This window comes from Phalaenopsis equestris, unplaced genomic scaffold (genome assembly GCF_001263595.1).
Source record: "Phalaenopsis equestris unplaced genomic scaffold, ASM126359v1 Scaffold206241, whole genome shotgun sequence".
Classification (NCBI taxonomy): domain Eukaryota; kingdom Viridiplantae; phylum Streptophyta; class Magnoliopsida; order Asparagales; family Orchidaceae; genus Phalaenopsis; species Phalaenopsis equestris.
Window position 1 is genome coordinate 59,788 of NW_018225661.1, and position 14,488 is coordinate 74,275.

Here is a 14,488-nt window from a genome sequence, read left to right on the forward strand (position 1 = left end):
ATATATACAGAAAATTAAAACGTCCTTCCGAAGCGGGCGATGAGATTTCAATTCCGGCTGCCGACAACTTCTTACGGGCGACCCCCCAAGCAACCTCTCTCTTTCTTTTTTTTGTGCCGACAAAGATATCAACTATTATAATAGGGTGTAGAGTTTGAATCAGCAAATTTTAATCTAATGTGTAGTATGAGAAGTTATTTTGACTTTGAATGCAGCATCCAATAATTTTGGTAAGCAGGATGCAAGGTTATTGAATCTTTAATCATTATCTAATAATGTTGGTAAATGAGAGGTAAGATTATGGTGGATTTAAATCAGAATGTACAATAAATAATTTTGATAAATAGGATGTAAATTATTTTGAATTTTAATTTCTGTGCATGAACTAATTTTGATAAGATTGATGTAAAAATTAATTTTTGAATTTTAACGTGAACGCATCTTTCATTTGTTTTGTAAAGTGGGATAATGTTTTTTAAACATTTAATTTGAGTGCATCAGCAATTGATTTTAGTAAACATGATGCAATTATTGATTTTGGATTTTAATTCACTAAGATCGCCACTTTTTTTTTTTTGGATGCATCTGCTATATTATTTTACTTTTTATTTGCTTATTCAATTGCAAATTTTAGTAATTAGGATATGAAAATTTTATTTTGAAAAATTGATTATCATTTATCCAAGACTAAAATGAATGTGGCGACAAGATTTTGAAAGTGTTCTTACAAGTTGGGATAGTGGGGCACAGTAAATATTAGCCATGGTTTAAGATAGCGATAGGAACCCTTTCCATTGGAGTCCCCAAAAGTCAGTATTGAATAAAATAACAAAGTTTTATTGCTAAAGCCCAACAACTTGGTATTTAACACAATATTTTTATACTTGTGATATGGATTAAAACCAAAGCTTCATATGCCTTAAGATGAACGAATTTATACATGTATGTTAAACTAAGAATTTTTTCTTAGAAGATAAAAAAATGAAGAAGATTTGATTTATTTTTGGCTTGAATTGATTTTGGATCAAAGGTAATGAGCCATGCTTAATACGAATAAATTTTAGAGTTAGTTTACCTATAAGTGGAAGATTTGTTTTGGCTCAATCAGATTTAAACGACTAGAAACCAAGCACTATCTATGATTGAATCAACTTGAGATTGAATTATTGATAGTCCTATAATTGAGAATATGCATCTCATTATCTCACAAATATAATGACCATCAATGCGGTTCTTGAAAATAATGACTTGGTGAAATGTTATGTTTTATTTCTGTATCCAACATTGGTTGTTATTGCAAAAATGCGAACTAAATAATTTGGCTTAGCGAATTCCTACCATCTATGTTTGAAGGTATGGGTGATTGCTTTCAATAGGTTTGTGTAGAACTTCTATAAACTTAGACTTTATGAAGCATGACATCTTAAGTGGTGTGAGATGTGGCTTGTATAAACATTTTTTTTCAGTTTTTAATAGCACTCCCCCTGAATTGCACACGGCCTGATTAGTAACTGTTCTAAATTTTTTTAAAGCCATAGGCACATTTATAATTGCACATTTTTATTTCTTATAAAATTGACTTGTACTCAAACGGCTAAGATTTGAAGGGATGGGCATGTTATTAATATTGTTGAGAAATGAAGCGTTTATTTTGGAATTCAAAATTTATCCATATTTGGCTAGTTCTTTTATACCTGAAATTTTAATTGGAAAACATTTATTTCACTAACTACCCTAAATATGTTTCCAGCCATTGGAGATCTATCAACATTTTATGAATGTTACTGTCCAACTACTAATAACTTTTCTGAAAAGAAGAACTATTATAATTTCTATTTCATTTGAATTTGAATGTTTTAAATATGTTTTGTATTCTTACATATTAGTTGTTTTTAATAAGAATACATGATTTATAACATAAAATAGGAAACGCTTTTCTATTTTCTTTTCTCTCTTTTTTAACATGTTATTAGGGCATTCATTTCCTTTCTATGATGTCTCGTTTTGAATACCCGAGGGAACTAAAGAGGGGGAGAGGAAGCGAAGAGTTGGGAAAGCGAAAGTCTAACATTGCTCTAAGAAATTGTCACAATCGACTTACCTGAAGGTCAAGCGGCTCTGTTGGAAGAAAGGACTGCGACGTCTTTGGTCGATTGAAGGAAAACGAGAGAAATAAGCTCTCATGAAGTTCGAGCGCAGAGGAGGCTAGTGTGGGAGATCATCTTATGTGCGAAGTAACTTGATCCCAAGCCCTAAGCTCAAAGAGGAAGGTCGTAGGTGTTGTGTCAAGCTACGATCGAAGGAGTCGAAAAGGAAGACATTGCGGCTCTGTAGAGAAAGAGCTCTTGTGTGCTATCGATCAGGTGAGGGAGACGACGCATGTAATCAAAGCTTTTTTAGTAATATTAATTACTATAATTAAACTTAATGTTTAAGTATTGAAATTTTATTTAAAATAGTGCAATACTATAATAATTGATACTTAAATTAAAACATAATTAAGTAAAGTGATAATTGAATAATTTATATTTTATAAGTGGTAATTTAAAAAAATAATACAAGTTAAGAGCAAGCATATTGTCTATGATTGAGGTGAGTATTCGTACTTTTAAGAGCAAACACAGAATATATTGACTCCTTGTATGTGCATTATGGACTATGATGAAGTCACCCATTTATGTTACTAGTCGTGAAATGTTAAAGCACCCATGTACGTAAATGAAAAATGATATTGATATTGAAGTACTTTAATTTGTACAATTTTTAGACGATGTTCCAGTGTTAGTTATACAAATATAGAATGATATAGATATGTTATTGATATAGTAAAACCCATTGAATAATATGAAATATTATAAGTGATCATATTCTTAAAATATCAAATATTTTATACTGCTTAATTAAAAGTATCATTGACATGCATATTATTTTCTTTTTCCATGTATTACTGCAATTTAAGAGTTAAGGTTTTTCTAAACTAACTTATTAAGTTTACTTAATTTATTAAAATATGAGCAATAGAAGTGACAATGTTTATAGAAAATGCGAATAATGTGTAATGAGGTAAATTTAATTATACCTTTTTAATTTAATTTTTTTAGTGACTCTTATATTTGTTAATAGCTAGTTATAGAAAATGAAGATAGAAAAAATAATTCCCACCGTCCAACTGTTTGTACTTGTCTTAATAAATTTCAAGCCATGGGTCAGGTCATGACAGAAGTGATATCAAAGGAAATATTTGGGATTAATTAGTAAAATTGATGAAAGAACTAATATGATAATTATAAGAAAATTTTAATAATAATAAAAATATAAAGTTTAAGTAAACTCAAATTAATAATATATCCATTCAAGCATAGAGATACACCCGAAATTATAGAAGAAGAGAGTCCAACATAAAATGATGAAGTACAATCTACTATAAATTTGAACTCTAATGTCCTGACCAAAATGATAATGATAATGACTTAGCTGATTTAGGAGTTCAAATTGCAGTTTATTGGAAAGTGATATAGTCGCTGTGGATAAGTACTTGAAGATATTCAAGATTTACATCCACTATTGTTTAAGGGAACTGTAAATTCAATTGAAACAAAGAATTGTCTGATGCAAATTAAAAAGATTTTAGATAGTATGGCCTATCCGGATGGAAGAAGAATGTCATTAGCTATGTTTGTGCTGGATGGAGAAGCCGAAAGGTGGTAGCATGGGCAGTGTGGGGACAAGTTAGAGGATATACCCAATATGATGGTTAGTTGGGAAGAGTTCCTGGAGAATGGTTTGCCCCTATATGCTCGAATACAGATGCAATATAAATTCATCAAGTTAGTGCAGTGAGAGAAGACAATCATGCATTGCAAAACCGAATTCACTTCACTGTCATGGTATGCGCCATAGTTGATAGCTACTGCAGAAGAAAAGTGCTACAAATTCCTTATGGGATTAAAGGATTCGATCAGACAGTCATTGGTGCCGTTGGGAAAAGTTTTGATGAAGGAGACCATCTAGATCAATCAGAGGGATTCAATGGGAAGAAATTCAAGTTTAGTTCAGGTGGATTTAGCATATGTATGACTTAAATTACTGTAGTCACTTGTGTCTAATGAGGAAGACATCATAAAAGTTAATGTTTGATGGGCTCTAATGCTTGCTACTGGTGTCATCAACCTGATCATATAACAAGATATTGTTCATCACTTAGTCAGAAGACCACTAAAGATCAGAAATTTGGTGGAGCTCATTTACAAAAAAACTGGAGGTGGGCAAAAAATGATAGATTCTATAGCTTCAACTTCTACCCAAGTTCAACAAAGACAATCTGTTCGACCTCGAGTTTATTCTCTTGTTCATAATGAGTTTGAAAAACCTATTGTAGCTGATGGTGATAGGGTATGATCAGTTTAGCGTTTACTTGGCGTATTTTCTCTGTTATGTTTTTATCTTGATTTTTTTGTTGATGAGGGGTATAGTTGAGTCGCCTTGTGTCAGGTCTTTACCTTATAATGATTACTTTTCATCTTAATTAATGACCCCTAGTTTTCATCATGAAATTTATGGATAGCTTATGTTAACCTGCTTAATGAGATGTAAACTGCGATTCATTATAAATTTAGATGATGAAATTTTTGCAAGTGGAGGAGATTATGACGTCTTGTTTCAAATACCCGAGGAAACTGAAGAGGAGAGTTAGCGAGAAGTTGGGAAATCAAAGAGGGAAGAGAGGAACCGAGGAGGCGGGAAAGCGAAATGATAAAATTGTTTTATAAATTTTTGCAATTGACTTACCTGAAAGTCCAACAGCTTTGTTGGAGCAAAGGACTATGACGCCCTGGCCAATCGAAGGAAGACAAGAGGAAGAGCTCTCGTAAGGTGCAAGCACACAGGAGGCAAGCACGAGAGATCATTTTACGTGCGCAGTAACTTGATCTCGAGTCCTAAGCTGAAGGAGGAAGGTTGTAGCTGTTGTGTCAAGCTGCGATCGAAGGAGTCAAAGAGGAAGACGTGTGGCTCTACAAAGGAGCTCTAGTGCAGTGTCGATCAAGCAGGGAAGATGATGTTGGTAATCAAAGCCGAAGGAGGTGACATCCTCTATTATTTGGACTTCGTCGAGCAAGAAGTGTCGAGCGGCTCTGTCGAGCCTTCCATGCACTGGAAAGTCTCACAGTGAACCGATCCATGGATTTAAGGGTTTTAAAAATATAATTTATGAAGCTAATATATTATTAAATATTAGTTATTAATTATAAGTTTTAATTAAGGATTCAAACAATCGAATTTTCAAATTTGGTTCTAGAAGAGATTGGCGACACTAAAGAATGGTTAGGGTTTTAATTTTAAAATTATTTAGTATAAATTAATAATATTTAATATTATTATTGATTACATTAATTAAACTTAAAGTTTAAGTACTGAAATCTTATCTAAAATAGTGCAATAAAATAATAATTGATAAATAAATTAAAACATAATCAAGTAAAGTGATAATGTGAAGTGATAATTTGAAATGTAATATAAGACCAAACAGATCTTCTATGATCGATGTGAGTACTCGTACTTTAATCTATAGTGATATTTTATTTTTTCTGAACCATTTTGCATTAACAGTTAATAATATCTGCAAAAGTTTTATTTTGATTGACTTGTTCTTTTCTTTTTTGGTCATATTATTATGAATGTTATATGTTTGTAGTTATTTATTATCATGCATTGATTACTGCTATATATATATATGTAATCACATCTTTATGTTACTAGCTGAAGAATGCTAAGGTATATGCGCACGTAAATGAAAAATGATATTAATATTAAAGTAACTTAATTGATACAATTTTTGGATGGTGCTTCAGTGACGATTGTCCATATATAGAATGATACAGATATGCTATTAAAATAGTAAAACTCATTGAGTGACACAAAATATTGTAATTGATTATATTCTTAAAATAAAAAATATTATATATATATTTTTTATAAAATTTAAGTGACATGCATATTATTATTTTTTTTCTTGTATTATTTTAGCTAATGAGTGTAAATTTCACTAGTTTTGGCTAGCTAACGGTTGTTTTAAACTAAATTTTTAGGTGTAATTAATTTATTAAAATATGAACAATAGAAGAGACAATGTTTATAAAAGACGCGGACTACCTGTAATGAGGTAAATAATTATATTATTTTAATTTCTTTAGTGACTCTTTCATTTGTTAATAACTAGTTATAAAAAATGAATATAAAAAATGATTCTCATCGTCTGATCGTTTGTATCCGTCTTGGTTAATTCCAAGCCAGGAGTGAGGTCTTGACACTTTCTCTCCATTTCTTTTGTGCCCAAAGTTGCATCTAAATCCACCATGAGTTCACCACAAGCCATTAAGCTTTCAGAGTCCATTGATTTTTCACTTGGTGCAAATCACTAATATGAAATTGAATGGGGAATTCTGAATGTATATTTGAGGCAGAGGAAAGATTGGATACTTTAGAGGAGATAAAATCTCCAACAAGGGAAGACATGGCATATGTTACCTAGGATGTGGCAAATCCTCTGGCCATGACATGGCTTGCAAATTCCATTGAAGAAGCCATCAAATTTAACTATTATCCAACATCCAAAAATCTCTAGGATAACACTACCTATATTTATATGAGTTATCCATCAAACTTGGTGAGCTTTGTCAAGAAGAAGACAATGCCATCAAGTACTTTAGTTCTTTGAAAATACTATGATAAGACATTAATCAATTCAATAACTACGAATGGAGGTCAATGAGGATTGCAGTCACTACATTAAGATAGTGGATGATGACCACATCTACAAATTCTTTGTGGGTCTATATGTTGAATATGATGATATTTGAGAATAATTGTGCACCAACTTCTAGCACCAATTAGTGAAGTATTTGTTGTAGTGAAAAAGAGAAGTTTCATAAATGTTATGCTTGGAAAGAAAGTTACACTTATATCCATGGAAAATTTTGCTCAAGTTACATTTGATGCCTATGCAAATAGTCTTTAAACCACACCAAAATGAAATTACTCGCCTATGGTGTGACCATTGTAATAAACTATTCTTGACACAAGAAATTGTTTGAAAATCCATAAGTAGTTTGCCAAATATAAGAGCAAGAAATATGACTGCACACTATTACACCATAGTGCTAATGAAGCATTAATAATTTCATTCAAGGAGGAGCATATGTTAAATGTGCTTCTTTATCTGGTAATCCTTTTGGTTCTCTTGTATAAATAGGCAATATTGATCTAAATGTTTTATTTTGTAGCCACACATCTATCTTATGGAACATTCACATTGGGGCTTCTAATCAAAATGTCTATTCCTATTCTTGGTTTGAAAATTGCTCCCTTTATTTAGAGAATGAAAGGGTTAAGATTGCAGATGATACTTTTCATCTATTGCTAGAAAATCACCAAATCATTGTCATTAACAAATTATCTGTTGCTATATCTTGCATGTTCCTATTCTAATATGCAAGTCATTTAACAATTTATCCAACGATCTTAATTGTTATGTTATATGCTTTAACTATCATTACGAATTTTAGGAATAAAACTAAGGATGATTACCAATGTTAAAATGATTTGTGTTTATGACCTTGATGATAGTCAATAAAAATACAATTTCTGAAAGCTATAATTTTAGTTACTATTTCTACTCATGATCAAATAATGCCTTAGCATTTTAAAATAAGGCATCTTAATGTTTTACATGTTAAGCACTTATTTTCTAATATATATATAGGGTTTCGCCCGATGGCGATTCCCGACGTTGAAACTATTAGCTTCACTCCATTTTTTCGTCGTCTCCCACTACGAAGATTTAGCGACGACTCTCCTTACGCTCGTCGGTTGTCACTACAGCTCGACGACATCTGTCTGCTCCCTTACCTTAAGATGACGACGACATCTGTTTGCTCGCACGTCGTCTTCTAATTGACAACGTGCTTGTCTGCTGCCTGACCACGACGGTTTCGTCTTGCAATTTGACACGTTTGAAAGACGACGCCCGTCTGCTCGATTTCGCCACTCCTGCTCGCCACGTTGCTCCAGAGTCTGACCTTGGTCTTCTTGCCTGGTGGAGATGGCCTCGATGCTCCGTTCTTATGTCACTATTCTTGCCGGCGACATTCCTAATCCTACCCGTGCCCCTATTTTAGCTTTTGAGCCTGGTCTTGGTATCGGTAAGTCCTGCATTGTTCCACAATCTTTCCACGAGGCTCTTGAAGGTGGTGGTGATCACACTCTCATTAAAAAGTTTGGTAAAAAATGGGAAACCCGCTCTTTTTCTCTCTGAGGTTGAAACCAGTACTATTGCTGCTTCTTGGAATTTTGCTGTGGGGAAATTCTCTTATGGTCTCCCTAAACTTGAGATCATTCGGAAAGATTTTAATGCTATGATGCTATTGAGTAGTTGGAATATTAGCTTACTTGACGACCGACGTATACTTATTCAGTTATCTCACGATGTGGATTGCACTCATATTTTTTCTCGAAAGGTAATCAAGATTGACAACCGTTTTATGAAAATCCTGAAGTGGACCGTCGACTTTGATCCAAAAGCGGCCCATATCTATCTTGTTTAGATAAAGTTTCCAGGGTTAAAACTACACCTGTTCAACTTAGAAATTTTCTACTCCTTAGCAACTGCTTACGGTAAGCCTCTCAATGTACATAATCCTACGTTTGCTGTCACCAGAACCTCTGTGGCTTATGTGTTAGTTGAGAGAGATATCACCCAACCTGCTCCAGATGAGGTATGGATTGGATCCACTCACAACGGGTATTGACCAAAGGTTAAAATAGAACCACACCCTCCTTATTGTTCTCATTGTAGGATGTTTGGTCACAATTATACTATTTGCTATCGCTTACATCCTCAGCTAAGGTTGAATATTGGTAAAGATCAGCAACTTGTTCTAAAATCTATTCATACTGAATTGGGGGTGGACGTCTTGACACCTACCATCTCTGTTGAGTAGGTGCAACCCGATCCTCTTTCAAACACCGCATATACCTCTGCTCCTCTGACTAATATTGTTCGTGATGAGAAATTTTTTGATTACCCTCCTATTCAATCCTTTGTTGTCTCAGATGAAGAACAACATACCTAAGCCGTTCTACCCCTGGATGCTCTTGCTTTTGAACACTCTATTCCAGCTGCTGGATTTGAGCATGGTACTATGGAGTCTCATGAAACATCTCCCCAGACTACTAGTACTGATCCAAATGTGTCTATGTCACTCATTGTTATTGAAGAAGAATCACTTACATGTCAAGACACACGAGAGTTCTTTTTTGATATAATAAAAGATCACCTGGTACAACAAGTAGATGCTTTCAATGTTCAACAATCTACACATGTCCGACACACTTTAAACCAATCCACTGATCAGATGAGCCAGTGTTCGGATGAGGAATGATAGGTCTATTAGGTCTATTCCAGGAGGACAGGAGGAAGAAGAAGAATGGAGATCGACTCGAGCTCAGGAACTTATTGGACAATACATTGGTTACTACTTGCAATTGCGCTCATCTTACCAATATGTCAGTTGGCTCCTTTCCTAAAACTACAGGCAGAGGCAGGACAAAATTTGGTCGCTCACTAGCTACCTGATACTACGTGTTTTGATACTTTTGATTTTTGGACTCTCATGTATTTTCCATATATATTTTTTCTTAGAACCATTTGCATGCGGTGTTTACCGTGTGGGTAGGGTGTGTATCTTTCTTTTTTTTTTAATATATTAACCCTTTGGATTTCTCCAATATATATATATACATATATATATATATATATATATATATGATCTGTAGTATTTTTAAAATAAATTAATTTACTACAAGTTTACAAAGCTCTGCTAGTGTTTTGCCATTGGCGAAACCCTGGTTTGATTCGGCCTTCAATTCACTCTCTTGTGCTCGACGATGAAGTTCTCATATTCAACGACGACTACGAAATACTTTGCGCTCGTAAATTGTAATGAAACATAGACCTCCTTATTGTTCTCATTGTAAGATGTTTGCGCATAACCTTGATGAATGCCATAAGCTTCATTCTAATTTGAAATCTAAAGATCAAGTGGATAAAAATGGATCTAAGGATATATCTGTTCCACCTGGAGAGAAAACTATGACAGTACAACATTTGGTGTCTGATTTGACAGTACAAGATTTGGTGTCTGATTCTATTGCCCCAGTGGAGCCTCTCCTTGAAAATACTATTTCTGCAATCGATGAGAAGCTGGATGGCCATGCTGAGCAACCTACACTTTCAAACTCTATTGAAATCTATTGAAAATAATAATGAAGACAACACTAAAGGATCTCTACCTATACGGACTGATAATCAGGAGAACCTTGCAGCTCCCCATATTCAGGAAGTATCAGGGGTAGAAGAGGCGACAACTCCAACTCTTACCTCACATACACTTGTGGGCACAACTGTTGGCAATCTTTCTACTGCAGTACTACTAGCTCATCCGAATGAGCAACAATCTTCGGATGAGTAATTACAGGTCTACACTTCCAGGAGGAAGAAGAAGAATGGAGATCTACTTGAGCTAAGGAATCTAATGGATGATACTTTGGTTACTTCAGACAATGGTACACACCCCACTAATCTGTTAGCTAGTTCCTTTCCGAGAACTAGAGGCAGAGACATAACTAAAGTGGGTCGACCTTGTTGATCTTATATGTACCATCTACTTTTGGGTTTTAAGTTTCTGTTATTTTCTTTTTGTGTGTGTTATACCGTATAGGTTGGGTGCCTATTTGGGTCCACTCATACAACCTGTTTGTACCCTTTTCTCTTCAATAAATTTGCCTTGGGCTTTTTAATATATATATATATATATATATATAGAGCGGTGTTCCAACATAAGCAAAGAAGAAGGCGCAGATTAGCCATGGCTGCGGCTCCGGTTCTTCGCGAACTTCAACGTGATATTGAAACTCAGGCCAATGTTTTAAGCAAGATCCAGAAAGATATTGCGAAGAACCACCAAGTGCGGAAGTAGTACACCATCTAGCTAGGTGAGAATGAGCTAGTTCTCAAGGAGTTAGACCTTTTAAACGAGGGTTCTAATGTGTACAAGCTAATTGAACTAGTGCTTGTTAAGCAGGACTTGGCTGAGGCTAGGGCCAACGTTCCAAGCCGATTGAATACATTTTGGCAGAGCTGAAGCGCTTGATGGGACTCTTAAAGATCTGGAGGGCAAGCATAGCAGCAAGGAAGAAGCGGTTTTGAAAGTGCAACAGAAGATTTAAGCACTGCAAGCTAGAAAATCGAAGTTCTGAACTTTTTGCATTACCATGCATCTTTGCTATTTCTTCTGAATAGAGAAACCCTTGCTGCTTCGCTTGTCAGAAAATTTCACTAAAAAGATAAGTAGAATGCTATAGCCATTGTACAAAGGACTCAGATATGCTCATGTTTTATTTCCTTAAAAACATTTTTGATTGGATCTTGCTATTTTTGAACCAGTTATTAGAAATATGATTTTAATTGCTTAATTCGAGCTTTAAAAGAGCAAAATATTTTGTATAGCATCCATGCAACTATTAGTTGAAATATATTTTATGCAATTTTTGGAATATATATATATATATATATATATAAGGGTAATCAAAAGCTTCGTTTTCAGCGATCGTTGACAACGACGTGATCTTCTGCGTCGAGCGTCGACCTCGTTGAGTTGCAATCTACGGCTTCTGCGTCGGCGTCCAGCTCCGCTGTCTGCGCCAGTGCTTCTCCGACCCGATCTTCTGCTTTGTTTCTGCACATTTCTCTCCAGCCCGACGGTTAGCTGGTTGTTGTGATGACACTTCCTTCTTTCATTGAACCGACAAAGACTTCCTTTGCCCACGTAGTGGGAAACCCTCAGGTGGAATCCGAGGTGGTATTACCCTCAAACTATAAAGAATGTCGCGATGACATAGATGATTGTTCTTTTGTTGAGAAGGGAAGTAGGAAAGGTGGAAAAACAACAATTTTTTTCTCGGACCCAGAAATTTCTACTTTGACAGAAAAATTTAGATTTGCTCTCATTGGAAAATTTCAGTGGGGACACCCACCTATGGAGGTTATCAGAAAGAACGTAGATGATCTTAAGTCAGTAGGCAAGTGGAATGTGGGACTTATGGATGAGAGACATGTGTTGATCCAATTAACAATGGCTGAAGACTACACCAGAATTTTCTCCAAAAAATATCTTAATATCGTAGGAAAAACTATGAAGTTACTTAAGTCGTCTCCTGATTTCGACCCAAATCATGAAACTCCTACTGTACCGGTATGATTTAGTTTACCTGGTCTCAAACTGTATTTTTTTCACCATTAGGTTCTCTACTTTATTGAGGTCATCCTAGGGGATCTTTTGAAGCTAGGTCTGCCTACTTTCAACCTAACCAGACCCTCGGTGACCAGAATACTTGTGGAAAGGGATATTACTTTACCGGATGTTACTGAGTCTGGTTGGGCACAAACCACAATAGATATTGGCAACAAATCGTCTGAGAACACAGACCCCCATATTGTACCCACTGTAAGATGTTTGGTCATATCCTTGATAAATGTTACAAGCTCCATCCTAATTTGAAACTAAGGTTCAAGTGAATAAGGATGGTTCTAATCCCACTGCTCTGGACATTTTAGTTCCACCTGGGGAGGGTACTACCAGACAGGTGATGTCTGTTGCCCCTGAGGACCCCCCTCATGACACTGTTTTTACTGTTACTGCGAGGGATGTGATGTTGACACCTTCAAACCCCATAGAAAACAATACTGATGGACTATTACCTACAAATGAAAGTGTTCAGACTGATAATTAGGAGAGCCTCGTAGCTTCAATTCTTCAGGAAATATCCGGTGTAGAGGCAACTCATACTTCACATATGGCTAGAACCTATTGTGGGTACTATGGTTGATATTCCTTCTGCTTCAGCTCTACCACCCCATCAAACTGATTGTTCAGAAGAGGAATGACAGGTCTATTCCAGGAGGAAGAAGAAGAATGGAGGCAGACTCCAACTCAGGAACATATTGGATGATACATTGGTTACTTCTGACAATGACAATCATCTTACTAGCTTACTAGTTTGCTCCTTTTCTAGAACTAGAGACAGAGGCAAGACCAAATTGGGTCGCTCTCTAGCCACCTAATACTATGTATTTTGACATTGTTATGTTTTTTATTCAAGTATCTGTCGGCCGATTTATATTTTAGCTTCGTGGTTTGAAAAAGTAGTGATTTTGTGATTTTGAAAATAATTTAAATATAAATATAACTTTTTTTGATTTTTTAAATGTAACATTTTAATTTTAAAATAGGTGAGACCAAGTGAGACCAAATGGGTCTCACATTTTAAATAATTTAGATGATTGACTACAATACTACAAGTAATACACTTATCCCGAAGAATAAATATATCACTTGTAATACAGATTCAATCATCTAAACTAAAGAATTTGTGACATCCGTTTTGGTCTGCGAAATATTTTATAAAAAGACCAATAAATTCCCCTATCTAATATAAAAATTAGATAGGGTTTATTTTATCTGGGTTCCTGGTTCCCTATAGAGGCAAACCCCTATAGTTAATTACATCTTAAATGATCGAAATCACTTAAGAAAACTCTCGATTAAGATCAGGTAGTTTTGCTCTCAAGATTTCAAAGTTTAGGTTTTCACGATTAGACATGGAAAAATCAAATGGGAATGACTCAAAATATGAACAATTATTTAAGGAATCCAAAGGGAAGAAGAGTAGGGGACATCACAGATCCAGGAGAAACCCCGGAGATGTCCCAACTATCCTATTGTTTGGCTTTATGTCTTTTGAAATGACGCTTATTTGATATTTCAATCCTGCAAATCATTTAGGATTTAGGACTTATGTTTGCACAATATCAGACTGTGTAAATAGCCTAAAAAAAAAATAAGAGGATTTATACCGTACCGCACGGTAACCTCAGAATCCTAAAGCGTTAGGACTTGTAATTGTACAACAAAGTTGTACAAAGAGCCTAAAGAGTGATCCTATAGATTGTTATTTAAACTAAGGAAAGTGTATAGTGTTGTGAAAATGTTTATTTAATGTGAAGATGTTTTGCTGCTACAGATCCACCTGGAAGTTGATCCTCGCCGTGCTGCCCACGATGTTCGCTCCAAACTCCTCGTAGTAGCACCTCCTGGTTTAGTTTTAGTTTTGAACATGCTCCTAACCACTAGGGTATTCTAAACTAAGGCATAACATATCAACATAACTAAGCATGCAGTATGAAAGAACAATAACAATGTACTGTACAGTAAAGAGAAAAGACAATATAACAGAAAAGACAATGAACATGACGTGCTGTAAAGAGTAGCATAACATGCTAGGGAAGCAGTATAACAGACTATAAAAATAATATAACATGCTTTAAAATAAAATGCTATAATATAAATTAAACCTGTACACCTGAGAGATTCAT

The 14,488-nt window shown here is 34.9% G+C and overlaps 1 protein-coding gene and 1 pseudogene across 4 annotated transcripts in view; both read left to right on the top strand.

Moving 5' to 3' along the window:
• Positions 1-14,488, top strand: part of LOC110036427 (DNA polymerase delta small subunit) — a 46,983-nt gene that overhangs the window by 15,943 nt on the left and 16,552 nt on the right. The window lies entirely within an intron of this gene.
• Positions 8,099-11,313, top strand: LOC110036426 (annotated as a pseudogene).